Source organism: Vicugna pacos, chromosome 15 (assembly GCF_048564905.1).
Source record: "Vicugna pacos chromosome 15, VicPac4, whole genome shotgun sequence".
Lineage (NCBI taxonomy): Eukaryota > Metazoa > Chordata > Mammalia > Artiodactyla > Camelidae > Vicugna > Vicugna pacos.
This window is the reverse complement of record NC_133001.1, coordinates 603,300-628,310: the sequence shown is the minus strand read 5'-3', so window position 1 is coordinate 628,310 and position 25,011 is coordinate 603,300. Positions and strand designations below refer to the sequence as shown.

At 36.6% G+C, this 25,011-nt stretch overlaps 1 pseudogene; it reads right to left on the bottom strand.

Moving 5' to 3' along the window:
- Nucleotides 1-16,806: 16,806 nt before the first annotated feature.
- Nucleotides 16,807-19,251, bottom strand: LOC102538495 (nocturnin pseudogene; annotated as a pseudogene).
- Nucleotides 19,252-25,011: the final 5,760 nt, after the last annotated feature.

The window sequence follows — 25,011 nt, the reverse complement described above, 5'->3', positions numbered from 1 at the left end:
ACTCTATAGCTCACTTTATAAATGCTGGGTTATTCTACATAGGCACTTAATAGACAACTACACATTTTTGTCTTAGCATGCAGACCTTTGTCTTTGTGTTTTCAACTGAAATGTCCTAGTGATCATACCTATAAGGTGAAAAATGTGCAGAAGGTAATCAGAATATATAGCTTAGTATTAAGATATCAATATTTAAAATGTTAGTTTCTCATTGTTCCATTTGTCTCCTTATTTATTTTTGATGACTAGATGGCTTTGAGAAGTTTGTTTTTCCTCTTGGAACAGAGTTCCTGTAGTTTTGAAAAAAATTGATTTGCTTGAATCCTCAGTATGCTATTTTTAATCTCTTGCCTTAGATATTACACATTTTCATCTTTCTCAGCTATTAAGGAGAATAACAGTTTCTTTATTTTTTGCCATTACATCACTGGACTCTCTCATATGAACAAACATATTAAACTATCTAAAATTTAATAAATATTTATTTAATATTAGCTTTTGATTTAGAAGATTATAGGGATCCTCTGGAGGAAAAGGAGAAATAGAAAGGAAAATTACTGAATATATGTATGTATCCACATGACTAGGACATTGTGCTGGAGATTGACACATTGTAATTGGCTGCACTTCAATTAAAATTTTTTTAAAAAGGATAATTATAGGACATAGAAGACAAGAAAAAAAAGGGAGAAGGATGTAAGATGGTCAATCTCAATTAGTTGGGATTTTTTTTTAGAAACAGGAAAATCAAATTGAATCTGCCTACTTGAGATACTGAGGTCTCTTCCCTCTTTATCTGCTACATTCTGGCCTGGAAGTCAAGCCTGCAGGAACCTAAGCTGTGAGGTGTTTGTAAAGGCATAGACACATAGACAATGGAATAAAATGGAAACTCAGAAAACAGAACCATTCTTGATTTGTGACTAAAGTTCCAGTGTGAAATAAGAGAAAAACAGTGTTTCCAAATATGGTGTTGAGTTAATTGGCTATGCCACAGGAGAAGTAAAATAAAACTTGACCATCTTCTCAAAGCATCCAGAAATAGTTTGTGTTAGATTGTAGATGTGAATTATTTAACATGGTAGCTTGCAGAAGAAACATAGAAAAATATTGAGATATGAAAATATGAAAATTTCTTATACAGGACATAGAAAGGTCTTTATTAAGGAATGAAAAGATTTATCTAAAGATACCATTGATTTAAGAATTGTTAAGCCACAGACTGAGGTAAGATATTTCCAATGCATAAGCTGTGACTTTTACTCAAAATAGGAAAATAACACATAGATATCAATTTTAAAAAAGCCAATTACATTTTAAAAATGAGCAAGAGGCTTGAAGAGAAGATGCTTGATGGAAGATCAATAAATATATAAAATACTAGCCAATCTCATTGGTCATCAAGGAAATACAGATTAAATCCACAATGAGATGCCACTATATACTCACCAAAATACTTAAATTATGAAACAAGGAGATTCCAACTGGTGGGACTGATGCAGAGCAATTGCTGCTGCTTCTTTTGTTTGAAGTACACTCAATTACAATTACAAGTTTTTTGAAGCACAATTTCTAGTGTACAGCACAATGTTCTAATCATGCATATACATACATATATTCATTTTCATATTTTTTATTAAAGGTTATTACAAGATATTGAACATGGTTCCTTGTGTTATACAGAAGAAACTTTTTTTTTAAATCTATTTTTATATGTAGTGGCTAACAATTGTAAATCACAAACTCCCAAATCTATCCCTTCCCACCCCTTTTCCCCGGGAACCATAAGACTGTTTACTATGTGAGTCCATTTCTGTTTTGTAGATGAGTTCATAGTGTGTGTTATCTTTTTTTTAGATTCCACATGTGAGTGATCTCATATGGTATTTTTCTTTCTCTTTCTGGCTTACTTCACTTAGAATGACGGTCTCTAGGTCCATCCATGTTGCTGTAAATGGCATTATTTTGTTCTTTTTATCACTAAGTTGTATTCCATTGTACAAATATACCACAACTTCTTTATCCAGTCATCTTGTTGATGGACATTTAGGTTGTTTCCATGTCTTTGCTATTGTATATAGTGCTGCTATAAACATTGAGGTGCGTGTATCTTTTTGAATTCAAGTTCCCTCTGGATATATACCCAGAAGTGGGACTGCTGGATCATATAGCATGTCTATTTTAAGTCCTCTGAGGAATCTCCATACTGATTTCCATAATGGCTGTACCAAACTACATTCCCACCAGCGGTGTAGGAGGGTTCCCTTTTCTCGATGCCCTCTACAGCATTTATCGTTCATAGACTTTTAAATGATGGCCATTCTGACTGGTGTAAGGTGATATCTCATTGCAGTTTTGATTTGCATTTCTCTGATAATTAGTGATACTGAGTATTTTTCATGTGCCTATTGGCCATTTGTATGTCTTCACTGGAGAATTGCTTGTGTAGATCCTCTGCCCATTTTGGGATTGGGTTGTTTGGTTTTCTGTTATTCAGTTGTATGAGCTGTTTATATATTCTGGAAATTATGCCTTTGTCAGTCAGTGACATCATTTGCAAATATTGTCTCCCATTCCATAGGTTATCATTTTGTTTTGTTTATGGTTTCCTTTGCTGTGCAAAAGCTTGTAAATTAGGTCCCATTTGTTTATTTTTGGAGAACAATTGCTTCTGTCATTAAAAACAAAGGATGGGTAAATTGGAAAATAAGTACAAGCAAAAATACTCAACACCATTAGTTATCAGGGATAGGCCAATGAAAACCATAATGATAGTTAAATGGTATAGTACTGGAATAAAAACAGGCACATAAACCAAAGGAACAGAATAGAGAACCCATAAATAAACCCACACATGCAGAGTCGACTAATCTTTTACAAGGGTGTCAGGAACACACAATGAGGAAAAGATGGTTTCGTCAACAGTGTTCAGAAAACTGGATATCCACATGCAAAAGAATGAAATTAGATCCCAGTCTTACTCATAATTAACTTGAAATAGGTTGAAAATGTAAATATAAGACCTGAAACCATCAAACTCCTAGAAGAAAACATAGAGGAAAAGCTCCTTGACATTGGTCTTGGCAATGATTTTTTGGATAAGACACCCAAAGTACAGGGAACAAAAGCTAAAATAAACAAGTGAAACTATCTCAAACTTAAAACTGCTGTACAGCAAAGGAAACAATAAACTGAAAAGGCAACTTATGGAATGGGAGAAAATATTTGCAAACCATATATCTGATAAGGATATATATACATATATATATGTAAGTAAATAATTAATATAACTCAATAGCAAAAACATCCAATTAAAATGTTGGCAAAAGACCTGAATGGACCTTTTTCCAAAAAAAAAAAAAAAGAAAAATCCAAATAGCCAATAGGTACAGGAATAAATGCTAAAAGTCATTAATCATCAGGAACGTGCAAATCAAAACCATAGTGAGAAATCACCTCAAACGTGTTAGAATGGATATTATCAAAATGATGAGATAACAAATTTTGTGAAGATGTGGAGAAAGTTGAGCCCTTGTACACTGGGAATGCAAATTGGTACAGCCATTAGGGATAACTGTATGGTGAGTCATTCAAGTATTAAGAACATAATTATTATACGATATAGCAACCCTACTCTTGGGTATATACCTTAAGAAAATGAAATCAGTATCTCAAAGATATATCTGGACTCTAAGTTTATTGTAGCATTATTCACAGTAGTCAATATATGGAAAAAAAACTGTTTCCATAGATAGGTGAATGGACAAAGAAAATGTGACACATACATACAATCACACAATCAGTGGAATATTATTCAGCCATCAAAAAGAGGAGAGCCGGACATTTGCAACAACCTGTATGAATCTGGAGGGCATTATGCTAAATGAGAGAAGCCAGAGTAAGATAAACATTTCATGATAACACTTATATGTGGAATAAAAAAAGTCTCATACTTAGAGCATAGAATGATGTTGCCAGGAACCCTGGTGGAGAGAGGGAAAGGGGGAAATGTAAGTCAAAGGTTAGAAATTTTCAGTTAGAATATGAATACATTCTGAAGATCCAATGTACAATTAATAATACGATACTATATATGTAAGGTTTTCTAAGCATAGATCTTAAATATTCTCATCACAAAAAAGTAATTAAAAAAGACAAATGTATGAAGTAACTGATGTGTTAATTACCTTGATCTTGGTAATCATTTTGTACGTATATCAAATCATGTTGTGTGCTTTATATACAATTATTTGTCAATTATTCCTCAGTGAGTCTGGGGAAATTTTAAAAAATAAATGCATAAAATGTTTCAGTTATGCAAGTAGGATTAGTTGCAGAGCTCTGCCATACAGCACATTGGTGGCAGTAAACAAGACTGTATCATGCACTTAAAACTACATGTTTTACATATGTTAAGTGTTCTTACCACAAAAAACCAAGCAGAGATATAAGGAAACTTTTGCAGAGAATAGATAAGACTATTACTTTGATTGTGATGATGGTTTTATGGGTGTATCTTTATTTTCAAACTCATTAAATTGTATACATTAAATACATGCAGTTTTTAGTATATCACTTATACCTCAATAAAGATGTTTAAAAACAAAAAGAAAAGTTTGACAGTAAGAGTTTGTGAGGTTATAAGAGTATACGGGGCTCTCATATACTGCTGGTCAGAATACAAAGTCCCATTAAAAAACTCTATCAGTATATTATAAAATTAGACATATACTTAACCATATAACCCAATAATTTTACCATTAGGTATTTACTTAAGAGAAATGAATGCAAATGCACCATGAAGACTTGAGTTAGTGTGTCTAGCAGCTTTATGCATAATAGCCCAAAATTAGGCATTTGGGTTGTTTCTATCAACTGTGAGCTAAAAATACATCACGTAGGTCCATACAGTGCAATACTACTTACCAGCAGAAATTGATATTGCAATAACATAGATCAATTTAAAAAGCCTGTTAAGTGAAAAAAGTGTGATGTTGCTACCTACTGTATTGTTTCCATTTTTTGTGATATTCTATAAAGAGCAAAATAACCATGAAAAAATATTACTAACATACCAAGGAATAACTGACTTCTCCCCAAAACCAAAATCCCTAAGATATATCTTAATGAATGTAGTAATCTTCTGGTTAAAAGAAAAAATTATTTGGGCATTCAGGTGAAATGATTCATTTATTTTTTAGAGAAAAAAAATCAGCGTGGGCTCCGATTCAGATCAATATTCAGCACACAGAAACAGTGATGTAACTTTCAGGTTGACTGTCAGCTTAAAGAATTTGCTAAGTATTTAGTATCCAGCCAAAGTGTCCATCATTATTAAATGGTGACAAAAAATTGAGTATGAGAAATAATTTTTCCTACAGACTTTCTTAGGTAACAACTAGTTGTTACCAATCAACCAATTCAGAGATGACTGAGGAAAATTCTGTAAAAAGCACTAAGAACCATCATGAAGTATAATTAAAGTTCCGTATGAAGCAAATATGAGTACAGGAGTGACAGGAGGATGCAAACAATTTATGCTATGAAACTGTAGAAATAATGTAACAAAATCATAGGAAAGGAGAGGAGAAAAAAGTTGTGAGATACTCATAAATATATCTTTTGTAAGAAACTTTTAATGCGTGGTTAATATTCGGTACAAGGGAAGCAGGAAGGAGAAGCAAACAACGGAGAAGATCTTTAAAGAGTACATTACATGATCACCATGTGGGCTGTATCCTGATGAGCCTCAGAAAGAACATCGTGATACTTATAGTTTATGAAGTAATTTTAATTCTAAATTAGAATAAAGTCATTTTATTAAAATAAATTATGATAAAATAAATTATAAATTTAGAATTTCTGAAGGTCAGTGGTACTTCACTTAACACTCCTTTATATTTTATATTTCTTTTTTATATTTTCTTATAAAATAATTTGTTTTATGTATGTTATCAAACAGTTGAGAATTTTAAAATGTAATAATTCAAAATTAACTCTTCTGTTTGAAGTACTTCTCATAGGAATAACTTTTTAAACAGTGTTTCTCAAATCAGATTGATATGAGAGAACACACCTCTGCTTATACCAATGTTCATTTATATTAAAGTTGTAATATTAAAGTGCACATATTTATAATTCAATTATGAAATCAAACATGGACAAATTAAGTACAAGCAATATTACAGAATAAAATTCCAGTTAATAACATTATAATGGGATAAATTATATTGTTTTGAAAGGTAAATGATTATTTTAAATATTAGTTTATTTTTTAATGGCGCATAGAAAATAACAGTGAAGACCAAAGTGAAATAGTTATTTAGATAATTAAATAACTATTTAATAAATATTAGATAACTGAACATTAAATATAATACATTTATAGTTAATTATTAATATTTTATAATTAATAAGTTACAATTGACTATGAATAATTATGACATATATTATATAATTAAGTCATTAATTATCCATTAGTAATTTTCCTTCATTTACTATAAATTAACTGCTAGTAGTTGATATGTACAAAACTGAGCTTTGTCCTTAATAAATCAGCTTTCAATTTGTATATCACTTAAATTGAAGGTTCTTTTGCATTGGCATAATTATTCTACTATGGGCAGTGTATAATTCATTATACCTTTATTTGTAGAGTAATACATGATGTCATGGATTTTCACTTGGTGCTAGTAAGTCTTTTTTTTATGAAGTCAGTATGAGTTTCCAGCTTAATAATAAACATTTTCTGTTTTTGTTTTCACCATAGGACAAGCCATAATTAGTTTAATCAGATATACTTATCAAAAGAGCATAAGTTAAATGTTGTCACTTTAAATACTAATTTATAGATGATGCAATTCTAAGCCCAAACTTTGGCTCTGAAATTGAAAAGCATGGAAAGTTTATGAAGTTGCCATTCAGGGGACAGAGAATAAGTAATATGTAACCAGTTATTATGAAGTTCTAAAAATGATATGACCCCTTGAAAACTTATCCTTTGAGGGACACTGAATGAGATCTTACCTAGGTTGATACTAAATACAATAATTTACAAATATTTTTATAATTAGATTTTAATGCACACAGGTTATTTTTTAAAATAATATTTGTCAAAATCCCCCAATTTGGCTGCGTTTTGAGTCTATAAATATTTTTAAAATATTTAGTGATATCTCTTTGTTTTCTAAGGTAGGTCTTTAAAATTCAGGCTTCTAAGTGCTCTGAAACTATACTCAGAAATAATAATAAGTTGTACTTATTCCTGAGTTTTTAATGTCACTATTGTCTGCTGAAAATCCAATCTTTAAGCAGCCTTATATTTTTCACTCAGGGACTCATCACTAAGCAACTAATTACTCACCCTCAGTAGTGTGTATATAGAATTACCGTACTTAAAATGCTGAAATATTTGCAGTGCCTTATCATGATTTCTTAGACAAAGTCTATGGAACCGTGGATATATAAAACTAGATTACGGTATTTGATAGGCTTTTCTATGTGGAGTAACTACTGAAAACACAACACTGAGACCTGGAAACTTTACATCTCATGTAACATTAAGGTAACTCCAGGGAGATTAAACTAAATAAATTGTATAGTTCATCTTCTTAGTACCTAATTTCAGGATGCTGTTAAGTATTTTAAAGTAGCAAATAAATCTTTATGACTTTATATAGAGATGAGAGAAACCACTATATTCAGGTTTTGGCCCTTACACGTGTAAAGACATGTTAAATATAGTATGATTTACAATATTACACAGTTGCTTAATATACATTGTTGTTGCTTTGCTAAAATACATTTTAAAAAGCTAAAGATTAATCCAGCTTGAACTCAGTGTTTATTAGTAAAATGTTCTCTCCTGTAATTTGAATAGATATTCCCCAAAGGGGAACAAAATGACAATTCATTAAAGAATACAGATAATGCACTAGGAAAAGAATTATATCTTGTGAAAAAACACCACCCATTTGAAACCTTGGTAACTGTTCAGAATCATTTTTCTCATCACTGTAATCTGAGACTATCTAGAACAGTAGGTAGTAATTCGAGGGAGGTCTCTTTTGTTTCTCCAGTTTTCAAGGACGTTAGGCTGTTAGAACTTCAATTATTCAGTTCAAAAGATTTTTTTGACTTTCCAGGAAGCTTGTGAACGGCAGGCTTATAAGGATTAGGACACAGAGATGAATAGCTGAAGTCCAAATAATGACTTTGATATTCTCTGTGCCTCTCTCTCCTATCAAAGCTAGGGGGAGAGCTCTTCAATGAGAGAGAATGAAGGTCGACAGACAGGGGGGATTTGGGGGCCGTAATTTAACTAGTATGCAAATGATTTAAAACATTCTTTTTACAGCACTTGGGGCAATTACTAAACCTGACATGAAAGGTCTAACTTTCAAGGAAACTAAGCTTAGGTTCGGTATGCAGCATCATGGAACCAACAGAGTAGCCAGCACCCAGCATGGAGCGTCATGTTGCATAAGTAAGAAAACGGAATTACTCTCGGCCCTATGGATTTACAGTCTGTGAGGAAATGACTTCCAGGGTGGAAATTTCACAGTTAAAATGTTGCCACTGCATGGAATAGCAAAATTGGAAGGAAAAAGAAAATCCTCTCAGAGTATTATTTTTGAGAATAGAAAAGTGTTTTTATAATTTTAGGGTGTTTTCTTTTCATACAGAGAACAGACCATTTTGAAAAGTTTCAAATGAATTTAGAGATTATTTGCAGGAAAGCAAATTATCGGCTCTTTATTTTATGAAATACAATAACTCAATTACTAAGAAGCCAGGTGCTTTAGAGAATCAGTGATACATAAAATGAATCTAAAGTTTGTGGTCATACAGACAACCTATAGCTTTGCTGCTGTGGAGGAATTTTAGGGCACATGACTTACCTTTTGCAAATCTTAGATTACTTATTGCTGTAGTGGTATAATGATACTTAGCTCACTGGATTGTTCCCGTGACTTATGGAGATAATATGAAAGTATCCTGGTACTTTGTAGACATTCAATAATCCTTCGGTTTCTTTCCTTTTAAAAGAAATAGCTAGGTATGTTGAATTGTATGCATAATTTTTATCAGAATACTTTGATAGATACTGTCATTTTAAACTGTGTTTTCTCTATCTAAAAAATAGGTGGTAAAAAAAATGCCTGAACAATCATGCAAAGATTTATGATGACTAAATAAGATGATGCATTCAAAAATTTTTCAAAGGCTAAAAAGGATAAAAGCAATGTAAATTATTTTCTAAAAACAAAATGGTTTATTGCAGATATAAAAACATGTAAAGCATATCACTTTATAAAATCTAAGGTATCTATGTGCCAACAATTCACCTTCAGAAATAAAAATACTGCTTAATGTAATGAGAAGCAACCACATAGGTATCTTTTCTGTTCCCTCACTAATCACTCACCCTCCCTTCGCCCATACACAAATAACTACTGGCCTAATTTGACAATCATTGTTATCATGAATTTCTCTGTATTTGTAGTACATATACATTCTCCTAGAATTATTATCTTGCATGTGTTTAATTGTGAAAGGGAACATATATTGCCTGTATTCTTCTATAACTTGTTATTTTATTTGGCATTAAATTGTGAACTCCATCTTGTTGATACACAGGATTCAAATTAATTTACTTTCAAAGCTTATTATTTCTTTCTGTAAATCAGCTGACCTTTATTTTTGCTAAGATTTTTGGCCAATCAGTTTATTTTCAATTTTTTATTATTGTAAACAATGCTGCTATAAATATATATACATTTTTATAGCACTTGGGGCAATTAATAAACCTGACATGAAAGGAATATATATATATATATATATAAAACTTATATATATATAAAGGTACATATATATATATACATACATGAAAGATATATATATATCTCCACATTCCCCTGTCAGAGAGGTTTTCGTGAAGATATATCTAGGAGTAGATTGCCAGATATGATAGGCTCATATTTTCTTCTTTCCTGGACTATCACAAAATGCTCTCTAATTTGTGTTTTTAGTCTTCTGCCTTGCAATTAAATAGTCCAAATGTCTGACTTTTTCCATTTTATAATTTTGTTCTTTATTTCTGCTTTTCATGTCTTAAGGTATCTATGTGCTCCTTAGGGCAGAAATCATTTCTTTTTTTATTTCTAAAATTATAAAGTTTTCTTTTCATATTTAAAATTTTATTTCAGACTATTTGCAGGTGCTGTAGAAGAGAGGAATGAAGGACTTTTTAAAAAATACTCAGATTACTGATTAGTTCAAAACCATTTAATTCAAAACCATTTACTGAATAATTCATTATTTCTCCACTGATCTTGCTTGCCACTTCAGCAAACACCAAGTTTCCATATATGCACAGGTTTTCTTGGGGATCATTATTTTATTCCAGCGGACTCCCTTTTCTTACACAAATTTCACCTAGTTTAACTCTGATAGGTTTTTAATTCGATACCTGGTAGAGCAAAATCTTCTGTCTTGTTTTTGTTGGGTTTCTATTGCTGTGTTAAAAAAATAAATCACAAATTTAACAGCTTAAGCACCCAGTCATTGTCTCAGTGCTTGGTAGGTTAGAAATCTGGGCTTGACATCACTTGATTCTGGTTTCAAGGTCTCCCAAGTTAAAATCCAGAAGTAGGCTGGGCTGCCTTCCCATCTGAAGCTTGAGTCCTCCCTTCTCATGGTGTTACGTCAAGAGTCAATTCCTTGAATTTGTAGAACTCAGGTCCCCGATTCCTTGCTGGCTGTCATATGCTGTCCATTCTCAACTCCTGAAGGGCATTACATTTCTGTCACGTGGCATTCTCCATCTTCAAAGAGAGCAATGGCGTATCTCCCTTGCATTAAATCCCTCTCATGCTTTAAATCTCTTTTTCAGGAAATGTACAATTCCATTTAAGGGCTGACTGGATTAGGTCAGGGCCATTCCAGATAATCTCCCCCTTTTTTTTTTTGAGGAAACTGGGCCATGCAACATTGTAACATAGCATAAACACAGGAATAACTAGATAATCACAATCACAAACTTCATGAAATAGCTATATAGGACATGTACATCAGCAGGAGGAGGTCTTGAGAGCCATCTTAGAATTCTGCCGATCACATTGTTCTTCTGATTCAGGTGTCCCTTGATTTTAATCCATGCCTTTCATAGAAATTTTAGAATCATCTCATAAAATTTAACACAGCTTTCTGTGTTATTCCAGTGGACTCCTTTTCTTACACAAATTTTCACTGGATTTATATTTAATACACCAGTATAGGACAAATCAACCTTTTTATGATACCATATTCTCCTACTTCTAAATGTGACATATGACTCCATTCATTTTAGTATTTAGTCATATGTTTCATTAGTTATATAATTTCTCCCTCCTGGTCTTGAACAATTTTTGTTGTACTTATTCCTGAGTAATTTATTTTTCTTTCTTATTGAAATTTTCTAAAATTGAATTTAAAATTATTTTAGTTGGGTTTCAGAATTCAATTACATTTTTACTAGTTTTATTGAAGGGCAGTATATATATGTGTATATATATGTATGTGTGTGTGTGCAAAATAAAATGCATATAGTCCAACAATTTTCTATTCAACTGAAATTTTCTTTTTTGTACCAATGTGACACTGTCTTACTAGAGCTTCAAAATATGACATGCTATTCAGAATTAAGTTCTCCTATTTTTATTCTTTTTCAAAATGTCCTTGGCTCTTATTTGTCTTCCGAATTTTCACATGAATTTTAAAATCAGCTGGTCAATTTCACACACACAGAATAAATCTGCTGGGATTTTGATTTGAATTATGCTGAATCATTAATTTATAATAAACTTAATTTACTGCTCACTCTTTGCCTTATTGTTGCCATGTATTTCAATTTTATATCCATTTTAAACTCCAAAGACATTACTATAATTATTTTGCTCAGTTATTATCCAGTCAATATTCATTTATAATTTAGCCTTTTCTAAAATTTGTTGCTGAATTTCCTCCTCTGGAGTCATTTGCACTGCTTGTGAGAGTCATTCAAGTATTTGTTTTACTATATAATTGTCAGTTGAATTGAAAAGTCCTGTGTCTGAAAGCACCTTTAGTTTACAACTACTTTTTTTTTTTACTTAAAAACATTTTTTAATATATATTTTTATTGAAGTGTAGTCAGTTTATAATGTGTCAATTTCTGGTGTACAGCACAATAATTTAGCCATATAGGAACATACATAAATTTGTTCTCATATTCTTCTTCACCATGGTTACTACAAGATATTGAATATAGTTCCCTATGCTATTTGGTATAAACTTGTTGTTTATCTATTTTTTGCGTATTAGTTCGTATCTGCAAATCTCGAATTCCCAATTTATCCCTTCCCATCCCCTTCCCCCACTGGTAACCATAAATTTGTTTTCTCTCTTGTGAGTCTGTTTCTGTTTTCTAAATAAATTCATTTGTCTTTTTTTTTTTTAGATTCCACATGTGAGTGATACCATATGGTATTTTTCTTTCTCTTTCTGGCTTAATTGATTTAGAATGACATTCTCCATGTCCATCCATGTTACCGCAAATAGCATTATTTTATTCTTTTTTATGGCTGAGTAGTATTCCATTGTATATCTATACCACTTCTTCCTTATCCAGTCATCTGTTGATGGACACTTGGATTGTTTCCATGTCTTGGCTATTGTAAATAGTGCTCTTATGAACATTGGGGTGCGTGTATTTTTTAACTGAAGTACAGTTGATTTACAATGTTGTGTTAATTTCTGGTGTACAGTTGATATATCTTTTTGAATTAGAGTTTCTGTCTTTTCCAGATATAAGCCCAGGAATGGGATTGCTGGTCGTATGACAACACCATTTTTAGTTTTTTAAGGAACCTCCGTACTTTTCTCCAAAGTGGCTGCAACAATTTATGTTCCCACCAACAGTGTAGGAGGGTTTCCTTTTCTCTACACCCTCTCCAGTATTTATTATTTGTACACTTTTTAAAGATGGCCATTCTGACCTGTGTGAGGTGATACCTCATTGTAGCTTTGATTTTCATTTCTCTAATAATTAGTGATGTTGGGCACCTTTTCATGTGCTTGGCCATCTGTATGTCTTCTTTGGAGAAATGTCTATTTGGTCTTCTGCCCATTTTTTGATTGGGTTGTTTGTTCTTTGATAGTGAGCTGTATGAGCTGTCTGTATATTTTGGAAATTAATTCCTTGTCAGTTGAATGATTTGAAAATATTTTCACCTATTCTGTAGTTCGTGTTTTCATTTTGTTTATGATTTCCTTTGCTGTGCAAAAGCATATAAGTTTGATTAGGTCCCATTTGTTAATTTTTGCTTTTATTTCTATTGCCTTGGGTGATTGAGCTTAGAAAACACTGCTAAGGTTTATGTCAGAGAATGTTTTGCCTATGTTCTCTTCTAGGGAGTTTATGGTATCCTGTCTTATATTCAATCTCTAAGCCATTTTGAGTTTACTTTTACATATGGTGTGAGGGAGTATTCTAACTTCATTGATTTATATGTGGCTGTCCAGCTTCCCCATTACCAAGTGCTGAAGGGACTGTCTTTTCTTCATTGTATATTCTTGCCTCCTTTGTTGAAAATTAACTGACCATAGGTGTGTGGGTTTATTTCTGGAGTCTCTCTTCTGTTCTGCTGATCCATATGTCTGCTTTTGTGCCAGTGCCACACTGTTTTGATTACTGCAACTTTGTAGTATTGTCTGAAGCTGGGAGGATTATGCCTCCAGCTTTGTTCTTTCCCCTCAGGACTGCTTTGGCAATTCTGGGTGTTTTGTGATTCTGTATACATTTTAGGATTATTCCAGTTCAGTGAAAAATTTCCTGGGTAATATGATAGGGATCACGCTAAATCTGTAGATTTCTTTGGGTAGTATAGCCATTTTAATAATATTAATTCTTCTAATTCAACAGCATGGGATACCTTTCCACTGGGTAATTCTTTTAAACTTTACATGCTTACAAAAAAGCCTGGCAAGCAGCTCTATTCATTTTTTTCTTTTAATTTTGCAAACATTAGGAAAGATGTTACATACAAGAAGTTCACATTAGCCAATGAGGTCATGAAGACTGCTTTCAGAGAAAACAGGAACTGCCCAAGTATTGATTATTAGACTAGGAATAATTAGCATATTTGTCTTTCAAAACCAAGCTCTAATAGACAGAACCAGTCTTGTTATTTTAAAGAGTATTTGGAAAGAGTTAGCATTAAGAACATTTTGCCACAGGGAAATATACACAAAATGTTATGATAAATCACAGAGGAAAAAATGTGACAATGAGTGTGTATATGTCCATGAATGAAAAATTGTGCTGAACACTGGAATTTGACACAACATTGTAAAATGATTATAAATCAATAAAAAATGTTAAAAAAAAAGAACATTTTGCACCTGATATATGTTATTAATAGTTTACATTAGCTTCCCCTATAAGGGAAGATACTATCTTACTTTATAAATAGGTCTTATGGGAAAATGGTTTCTTCCTTGAGGTTAAATAATCAAATATACATTTTTAATGTAGGGATAGTTTAAGGCAATTTGAAAGCTAACCCATGTTGGGTTGTAACATGCCAAACTCCTAAAATAACAAAGACTCCATCATTCACGGTGTTTTAAAGACTCATTAAGTTTGGTCTCCATGCTTTATGGAATATATAGAGAAGCTAGAAAAATGCCCCCCAAAGACTAACATTTGTCAAGAGTTAAAAAGCAGACGATAGCTGAGTGTGATAAAAGGTCATGTAAGAGAGAATGTTTAGGTATTAATAAATTCTTAAAAAGTTAAACATATGAAAACTATAAGAGGTAAGTGACAGTGATTACCAGGTCCTTTCCTAATTCATTAAGGATGGAAAAGGTAGTGGTTTGAAATTGCAGTAGGAGAGATTTAGGTTAGATTTCAGAAAGAACTTCCTAACTATGACGGTTGCTGATCACTGAATGAAGGATATACTACATTCTGAAAGAGCTCCTTGCAGACATTTAAGAATGAGATATAAACTTTTTCCTCAGGGGTGGTTTAAAAGTAGTCCCACCCAACCACAGTGACATTAAAATTGTATTCTGAAGTCTTTTTAGATTCATTAGTGAAAGTTGGTCTGTGTGTGTGTGTGTGTGTGTTTAAAGGTGAATAGATATAACTTATGATCACAAAATAAAGCAATAGATTCCACAGCACAGTGACAAAACTAGGTGGCACAATAAAAGCCACATACCTTGTGAATATGCTGTTCATAAAAGAAATTAGGAAATCCTCAGCTTATGAAAACTAAGTGTTGACTTCGAGGTTATTTTAAATGAAGCAGTGCATTGATGGAGCCATCAATTTTTATGAAAATCAGAAAAAAAATCTCATAAAAGCCCCTTCTTTGCCTTGCCTTGAGAATATTTTAAAAACAGCAAATTTATAAATAAAACAGAGAATAGTCCTTAAAATAAAAAGTCTGAGTGTAAAGTCTATCAGCTAGAATGCAGCTCTTCCACTTCCCTTGCATCCAGATAAGAACACAAAAGCTTGGGAAAGCTGGGTGGATTATTCAGGTTCCCTTGCTAGGGGCAAAGACAGGGACAGAAACAAAGTGTCTGCTGTGGCACACTGCCCAGATGCCTCCCCCAGCCCGCCCCACTTGTATAGGCTCATTCCGTCTGTCAACAGCTAGGAGTGCTGGTTGCTGAAACAAACAGCCAGTTTCCTCTCCAGGAATTCCCTCTTTCTCTGGACACTGTCCTCTGCCAAAGGAAAGCTGCCTTGCCCAAGTCTGTGCTTTCTCCCTAGGGACAGCGTGCATTCCACGACTAACTCATGCGGGGCCAGGGGAAATTCAAAGGACCAGCCTCTTTGCCTCAATTCAGGATAATCCAGGACCCTTTGAAGGGCCATTCTAGCTCCAGTGCTTCCCCATGGGATCTGCTGAAGCCTTTGGTTCAACTGTACCACGGTTCAGTGTCTCCATCTGTCTTGTCCTGGTTCCACTGCTTCAATTATGGAAGACAAAAGGAGCTTCCCAGAATGCTTATGTATTTCTCTGTGCTGTCACTACTGTGGAATAAGACAGAGGAGGGAAGCAGTTAGTTTAAGGGTTAAAACTGGAAGTGAAATAGAAGAATAGATGGAGACGGCAAAAAGAAGAAGTGAAATCAAACTACTTCCTTTCTCCTCCATCTCAAGCTCCACTTGTACACAGAGACTGAGAGCAACAGATGGACCCTAACTCCTTCCTGACTCGATGATGGACTTCTGTCAGGGGCATTCTTCCGTCCCTTGCTGGGTAAATTCCCAACTGCTTGCTTTTCAGGGGCAAAGAATTAAACTCTTATTACTACTGATGACGTGGATATTTAGGATCTTGTTCTGAATCTACTAATATTTATTGACTGTGTTCATCCAAGGGAAATATAAAAAATTACAGAAATACGTATTAGGATTCTTTAGCCAGGGCACATTCAAAATATTATTCAGACAACTTAGCAGTTCACGCTAAGAGTACCAAAATGATGACAATTGCACTACTACAAAACCACAGTCTTCTGTTCATTGTGGACCCCTCATACATAACCCATCACTTAAATTTTACCATTTTACCTCCCGCATTGTTCTTTCATATCCTGTGATCTCTAGCCCCACTGCTGTTGCACCAGTTCAAGCACCCATCATTTTTATCTTTGCCTTTATTTTGACATAATTTCCTACTTAAAGACAAATGGCAAAAATAGTGAAAGAACTTCCATATACCCTTCACCCAAATTCCTCACATGTTAATGTTTTTTTTTAGCTTTAAAAGACCATTTATTAATCTTGAATATTTACAACTCATGGATTAAAATACTTTTAATTTATTACCAATAGGCTATTTTGGGTGATTTTGTTTGAAAGGGGCTTTACCTGTTATCTATACCATTTTGATTTCTGATGGAAGAGAATTCTGGGCTGTTTTTCTAACTTTATATCCTTCTTTCTAGAATTTTTGAACCAGTAAACTTAGTAAATTTTAACAACAACCTCATTAACAGGCTAGAAATAGTTTCCCATCTCTGAAAAGGTCCCACTGACTTTTTAGCCACTGCCACATAAAGGCTCCCAAATAACCTATTGTGAAAAGCACATACCATTACAAATAATGGCACTAAGTGACCTCAAACACACACCGCTACCATTCCGATGGAAAACTGGAAATGCTAACATTGATTAAATAATGAAGACTGGCAGTGGACTCACTTAAAGAAACACAGTAATAGGGAACATGGAGGCAAAGTAAGGATTCATGAAGAACCTATCAAGGAGAACTGATACTCCATTTAAATAACAAAAACCCCTCTAGGTTAAACAGGTCCTTTGTACACTACGATTGTTAGACCCTAAGTAAAAACATCTTTAAAGCTGTAAGAAAATTTCTATAAATTACGCTAGAACTTAATGTTTTGCATGGTTTTAAAATGTTCATACTGCTTTAATTTACTTAATTTTACATGAAGATATAAAAAATAAATATTGCCATGCATAACTTGCTGACATTTAAAAAACCACAAATAAATAACTTGCAATGGTGTCTACAGAAACTACTCCTGCATACTTATTGTTAGTTATGGAGGACTCAAGCAAGTCTATTTTTATATAGCATCCTCAACTGAAAAAGCTTCAAAACAAGCCTAACATAATGCCCTTAAATAATCAAGAAAATGCTACAGGGAAGAAAACAGTACAAACCAAAACTGGAGTGCAAACACCTTTTTTGCCGTAGGTTTTAATGGAAAGGGGTTGTGAGCTATGGGGTTCCTTCCCGAGGGCATGCTGGAAACACGGAAAGTGAAGTTGGGGAAACTGGGAATCCTTCCTCAGTCAACTTCTTATCCTACTTCAGTTTCCTGAAACATCCCTGGTTAAGACTCCTGTGATTAAAAAGACAGACAGGCACTTATAAAAGTCCATCAAGGTTCCTCATTAAAGCTGAAGTCACACACTAGAGACAGGTGGTCTGAAGGGTAATTGAAGGATGGTAGGCGGTTGGGTCCGATCTGTTCCTCGGTGAGCAAATCCAGAGCCGAGCGCACACTGAGAGCGTGCTTGGAATACCAGATGTAGTCCAGGGTGTGCCGGCACTCCCCTGAGGTCCAGATCTTCCAGGTCGTGTATGGGGGCTCCGACTGCCCATCAGCACTCAGCAGCTTGTAGGCGCTGTTCAGGTTGAGGCTGGAGGAAGCGAAGTGTTTGTAGACCTCCTCCGTGGGCTCCGCATTAAAGTCCCCACAAACAATAAGGGGAATCTTGGCTCCTTGGGTGATGTTCTGCAGGTTCTGGAGAAGGTCGCAGCCTTGAGCTGATCGAAATCGCTCCCAGCCAGTACGTGCTTTTAAGTGGGTGACGGCGATGCAGAACTGTCGGCTGGACTCCTTGCACTCCAGTGTCTGGGCGATGGCCACCTGATTGGTTTTCAGAGTCATGGCTGTCAGCCTGATGTTGGCACTGTTGACTAGCTTGAATCGGTTCTGAAGAAAAAACAGGGCACAGCCATCCGGCCGGTTGTTGTGTTCTACGTCTAGACATGGTGACCAGGGCTTGGGGAAGAATGTGCCTTGATAGCCCAGTCTACTGAGAAGTGGGTGGAAGGTGTCAAAATAGTGGTCCACCTCTTGGAGGCACAGGATATCGGGCTGGTAGGCTAGGATTTCTTCCAGGATGAGACACTTCTTTCTTCCCACTTGAGTGCTTCGATAGGGCACTGGACAAAGTTGTCTTTGCCTTCTCCAAGAGCTTGGGCGAGGATGTTCCACTGCATGACCCTAATAGGTGGGTGGTGGCTACTGGGGCAGTCTGCCCTCAGATCCACAAAATCCCTCTGGAAGCGGGGAGGGCGAGTGTGCAGGACAGCCCTGCATTCCTCGAGGAGCTCTTTAGATCAATGGGCTCCAGATGTTCTGGGTCAGGTGCCACCAAATACTCTGGGTGCTGGGAGGCGGCGCTGCTGTTCAGTGTCTTGGCGAGAGCACTATAGAGTCTGCTCGTACTGTTTCCCATGGAATACACTGTTCGGGAGCAGCACCTCGCGACGCCGCGGGCCGCTGAGGCCGCCGCCAGTAGCGGGGGGGGGGGGGGAACGCGGGCCGGGGGGCGGTCGCGGGCGGGGGCGAGCGGCGGCGCGGCCGCGGGCCGGGCGGGCGACACAGGCCGGGCGCGTCCCTCTGCAGCAGGTCGGAGCAGAGCCGCCGCGGGCTCTGATACATGCCGGGCGCCGCCGCCACAACCGCCGCGGCCCCTCGCGCGCCTGGCCGACCCGCGGGGCCCGGCCGAGGCGGGCGAGCCGAGCAGACTCTCAAGCCCGTCCAGACGGCGGCTCCCGGGCTCCTTCTCGCCCAGCGGCGGCCCGGGGGAGAGTCCTGAGCAGGCGAGCCGGAGATGAAGAGGCTGGAGCGGCGGCAGCTGCGGCCGCTGACTAGCTGTCTATGTTAATGTTTTATATTTGTTTTCTTTCTTTTCTTTCTCTCTATTTTTCCCTGAACTGTTTCAGAGTAGACATGAGGCATCTTTACTCATCCATCCAACACTTCATGGTGTATTTTTTAAAAACAAGGGCTCTTTATTACATAACTGCAGTACAAGAATCAAAATTAGGAAATTAACATCGATGTCAGTGTTATCTGACTTACAGACCTTATTCTGATTTCACAGTTTGTCTCATTATGTCCCTGCAACAGAATAAAACCCGGAGTCATGCGCTGCATTCAGCTGTCATGCCTCTTTAGCCTTCTTTCACTGGGAACAATTCCTCAGCATTTCTTTTCATGACATAGGCATTTTTGAAGTGGATGGGCTAATTATTTCATACACTGGCCCCCCCAGTCTGGGTTTATCTGATGATTCTTCATGATCAGCCTCAGGTATGGATTTCTTCTCAGTGAATCACATGGGGAGGCACATAGTATCAATCTGACCCATTACCAGTGGTGTCAACTTGATCATCCAGTCAAGGTGGAGTCTGCCAGTTTCTTTATCGTAAAATTACTATTTTTCCTTTTAATGAATGAGTATCTCATGAGAAGAATCTAATTATTTTTCACCAGGGTGGCACAATAGCCTGTGCTGGATAACTTTGATTAGCTTGGCCATGTCCCCATCCCAACCTTCTGCATCCTTCTTTGTGGCCTACAACATTGAACTGTGTGGACCGTATTAGCTTGGCCCTCTGGCTTCTGGGTGGGTTCGGTTAATGGGGGGTCCTGAAGGAGATATGAAGAGAGTGGAGAGTGAGAGAGTGAGTCCGGGGACCCCCAAGGACAGGTGCTATTCCTCAGCTGAAGGGCAGGGCACTTCTCGGCCTGCAGCTCTGGGTTTTGTAACTGCCCCTTCCCCTTGCTGTCCTGAGCCTAGGGGTGTAGCACACATCCCTTATAGTTTCTCTACATTTCCCACATTCTTCCCCACACCTTTGTGGACTCTCCTTATGTTTCTCAATTTGAACGTGTCATACGTTTCCTGCAAGGGCCTTCATGATACAGCCTCCTGTGACATTCGTACTTTTCTTTCCCATTTTCTCTTAGTTGCAGATATGCTGGTCTACACTGATCTCAATCCTGGCTTGCCCTTCTGTCCATCTGACCTGGGCAGAAAGTAACTTGATGCTAAAGGCTTCAGTGAATTACATCAAAGATGAGCTTCTCTGCTCCGCAGCCAGGCCTCCAGCTTGCCTGGGGACTTCATACTCTCCCAACTCAAGCACAACGTGTGACTTCTGCGGACTTCTGCCTTGGCTTGCTGCTTAACATTGACTTCCTACCAGGGCAGAGTCCCCTTCTGACCCAATTTCTTTTTTTGATGTGGGCTCTAATATTCTGCTTCACTCTGCTGGCTCCTTTCTCCAGATGCTGGACCCTTGCCCCCAGACCCCCACATATTTTGATGGATGCTGTTTGCACCACCGTTCTTCTGTCTGCCCTGCCAGACCTCTCTCCACCTTGTTTTCTCCCTCCCTTCTCCATGCTGCCCCATATGTGCCCACTAACCCTTTCTGGCTCCAGCTGGGTTTGGCCAATGGGCGAGTCCTGACTGGAGATCCCAGGGAGTGTCTGGGTGAGACAGAGGTATTGTATCACTAGCTTCTCCCCTCTGGGGTTACCTTGAGCTGCCCACCTCCTTCTACTGAAGAGCAGAGCTCTGTTCCAGGTGGTCCTCTGCTTCCAGATTCTAGGAACTCCTTTCACGCCTCACTCCTTCTGGTCTAGGGATGGTTACAGCCTAGGTGGGTAGTGACGTACTGCATTTTCCCTTGTGATTTCAACCTACAACCTTAGAAACAGTCCCTTAATTGAACTTCCCTGAATTTTCCTGAGTGTGATTGATGCTTCCTTCTAGGACCCTGGCTGATACAGGTTTGATAGTGACAACTGAATCTGTCTTGGCAGATCACCTGGTGCCAGAAACCTCATTTTGTCAAAATGTCCCTGCTCAGTGGATCTCAGACACTGATGACTGCTGCAACCCAGCTAGGGGGTCACTGTGCCCTTTTGGACTGCTTATTTGACTGCAGACTACCTCCTTGGGCACCCATCCTGCAGCTGGGTCAGCTTCTCCCATCTTTGTCCCTGCCCAGTCCTGGTTTCATTCCCCTCATTACTCACTCTTGCTGTTGAAGTATTAACATGACTTGTAGCAGAAGCAACATTTGCCCAGGTGAAAACATGAATCTCCTTTTCTGTAAGCTACATGAGGCAGATTTTTTCAGTCTGGACCTGAACTGTATGGTGGACAGACCCCGGAAAAGTAGCCTTCTAACTCAGTTCTGTGATGGATGCAAAAATATGTCTAAAATATTTATATAACCATCAAGGACATGCTTTTCAATATGATTTATAATATAGCTTACTAGTTTAAATTTTTAGTTACTTTAGATGTTAAAAATAAGTATAAACTGGTTTCATTCTACAAGAATTTGTTGTCAAGGAAATTCTGTACCTACTTGATAACTCTCTAAGGTTCTCCATTTGTGGAGATATTTGAATGTGTTTTAAAAACTGAGCCAGTAGATTAGTAGTCATGTTTTAGTGTTTTTCAGCTGTTTTTAGGATAATAAAAATTTCACTGTAACTCAGAAATGCATCTTTGTATCTTAAATTGTGCCAGGTACAAAGGATAATTTGTAGTGAAATGTCCTAAATTACAGCACGTCACTTTGAAGCACCTTTGGCTTAGACTGCATCATGAGATCATTACATTTAGAGTTTTCTAGTATGCTATTTTAATAGTATATTAATTTGTTGGTCATGTGTAAACTCTATATACCTTTTCATGTGATATTACCTACTGTAACATTTTGGAATAGCTATTTGTACTCCATTTTGAGTTGGTTGGTTCACGATTTGACAGGCTTTGCTATTTGTCTTATGTTAAATGATTGATGGTCTCAGTCCAGTTCCTAATGTGCTTGTGTTTATCTCTGTTGAGGCTGGCGTTAATAGGTCTTCTCAACAAAGGTGCCAAGGACTGACCTGGAACAGACTCTAAATTAATTTTTAGCTTTGGAGATGTTCCTTCTAGGTCAGGATTGAGGCCAACTAGTAGCACAATGCACCAGAGCAGAATTGTCACTGCTGTGTTTCTCCTGAATGGGAGGGACTGTCAAAACTAGACAACGATGTTAAATAAATTCATTAGTTAGAAGACAGGCAACATCTAGAATCTTACTTGAAATGCTTTAAGGCCTAATATACCTATAGTAAAGATAGGTATTAAGGGAATTTGCAATAGATTTCATAAGCAATTCTGTGGAATCCTCATTATAACCAGAGCTTTAATATTGAGAGATTAGCTGTATTGTTCACCAACCCCCAGTTTTATTAAAAAATAATTGACCAATATCATTGTATATAGTTAAAGTGTACAACATGATAATTTGATATACATATACATTGCAGAATGATTACCAACATCAATATAAATAACATATCAATCATCTCACACAGCTAATCTTTTTTTTTTTTTTTTTTGTAGTGAGAAACGTGAAGATCTAGTCTCGGCAACTTCCCTTTCAATTATACAATACCACGTTATTAACTGTAGTCACCATGCTGTGCATTAGATCTTAAGAACTTACTCACCTATACCTGAGACTTTGTGCTCTTTGACCTACATCTCATTTGTATATGCCATCTATTTGACCTTCCTTTTCTATTTGTGCAGTTTCCAAAGAATAAACAGGAAGAAGAGAAAAAAAACACTTAGGGGAAGAATTTAATCATTTTATTTTACGAATAAATTATTGGATTAAAAAATGGCTTTGATAAAATGATGTCATAATTCTGCTTGCAGATTTTTTTTAAATTGTTGTGAAGGGCCATCCAAAATTGTATTAATTGTTGTTTTACTTGAACAAGCTCACACTAATGAAGCAGAGGATAATTGTACAAATAGCAGGAGCCTGAAAGAGGTAGAACTAATTAAAACATAAAATCCTGCTCCCTGGATTTTATTAAAATTTCTGCTTCTCCACTGCTTGACTTCTTGTAGAGTTGGTCTAGCTTATTGCCAGCCGTCAACCTGGGAATATATGCTATGTAAATTTGTTGTGTTATACAATATAGAAGGCAAGTGGGAAAACACAAAGGAGCCTCACGGTACATGAGATCTGGACTCCCCCAGACATCTTTATCCAGCAGCGCAAACCAACTTGCTAATGGAAACACCCAAAGTCCTGTGCCCTTATCTCAGCTTCAGATACAATGTGGCTGTGAGGTGGCAGAGGCAGGGAAAAGCAACAGCTCATGTATAGCAATCTTTCTTGCTGTATCGATATCTGAAAACCAAAGGCTGAAATTTTAACTCCTGGCAATGAGAATGCTGCCATGACGCCAATGTTCAAGCAGGTTCCACTCTATCAGTTGTGTTCCCGTAGAGCTGTACCCCTTCATCCACCAAGGACCAGATGAACGTAAGATGATGCTATCACTTTCTGGGAAGTAACTTCTCCCAGATTGAATATCTGGGTGACAAAGTGACAATATATTCATTTGTGCAGTAGGTAGCTGGTAGGCTCTTTTGATCACTGACTACAGTGCTACTCTAACTTGGTTGCTCCTTAAATGGGTTAATAGTTTCCCTTAAGGCTAAAGTCAATTTAAATAAACATGAGAACCGTGGCTGAAATGCCTCCCAACTCCTCACAGTGACATAACCTCACTAGGGTAGCTGAGCCCCAGGTGTTTGCACCCTGCCTCATTTTCCTTATCAACCAGCCTGCAGGCTTTTAACATGTGACACTTGAAACACTGTAGTATTGAGGTCAGAGGAAAACTGGTCTCCAGCTAAAGCTGAGTATCATTAGTGAGCTGATACCATCCTGAGGCACCAGCTGACTGACCTTGGCTTTATGAAACACTGAACAGTTTTCAGGCCTAAGGACAGGACACATGGTTTGGGACTTTGAACTTGATGTTTTTATGTCAAAATTAGCTTTGGGAGATAAATGAACTGCCATAACTAATTGCCTTAGTTTCTGAAAATGGAGCTTTAAAGCAAGAGAATATCAATTACTAGTTAAGTAAAATTACAACACGAATTTCTTGCATTTACAAAATGCTTTCACATGTACTGTCTTCTCTTATTCTCTTAGTAATCCAGAAGATATTTTTATCCTCTTTTCTAGATGAAAAAACTGAGAGTGATAAAGACTGAGAGATTTTCCCAGGGACACTGCAGAGCTGATACCCAATCTTCTGGCTTGCAGTTCAGAGCCTTTCCATTGTGCTGCATGGGCTGTCTGAGAGAGGGAGACATTTAACCAGCCAGCTGATCAGCTGAAATGGACTGAGCATGTACCAGTAACTGTATCCAGGGTATAAATTCCTTTCCTCTTTGTAAATCTAAAATGACCAGGTAAATAATTTCAGTTATTTGATTAAAAAGTATGCAATATATCAAATTTATTTGTATATATTGTAAAATGATGACCACAATAAGTATGTGTAACATCCATCACCATAAGCAGTTATAGA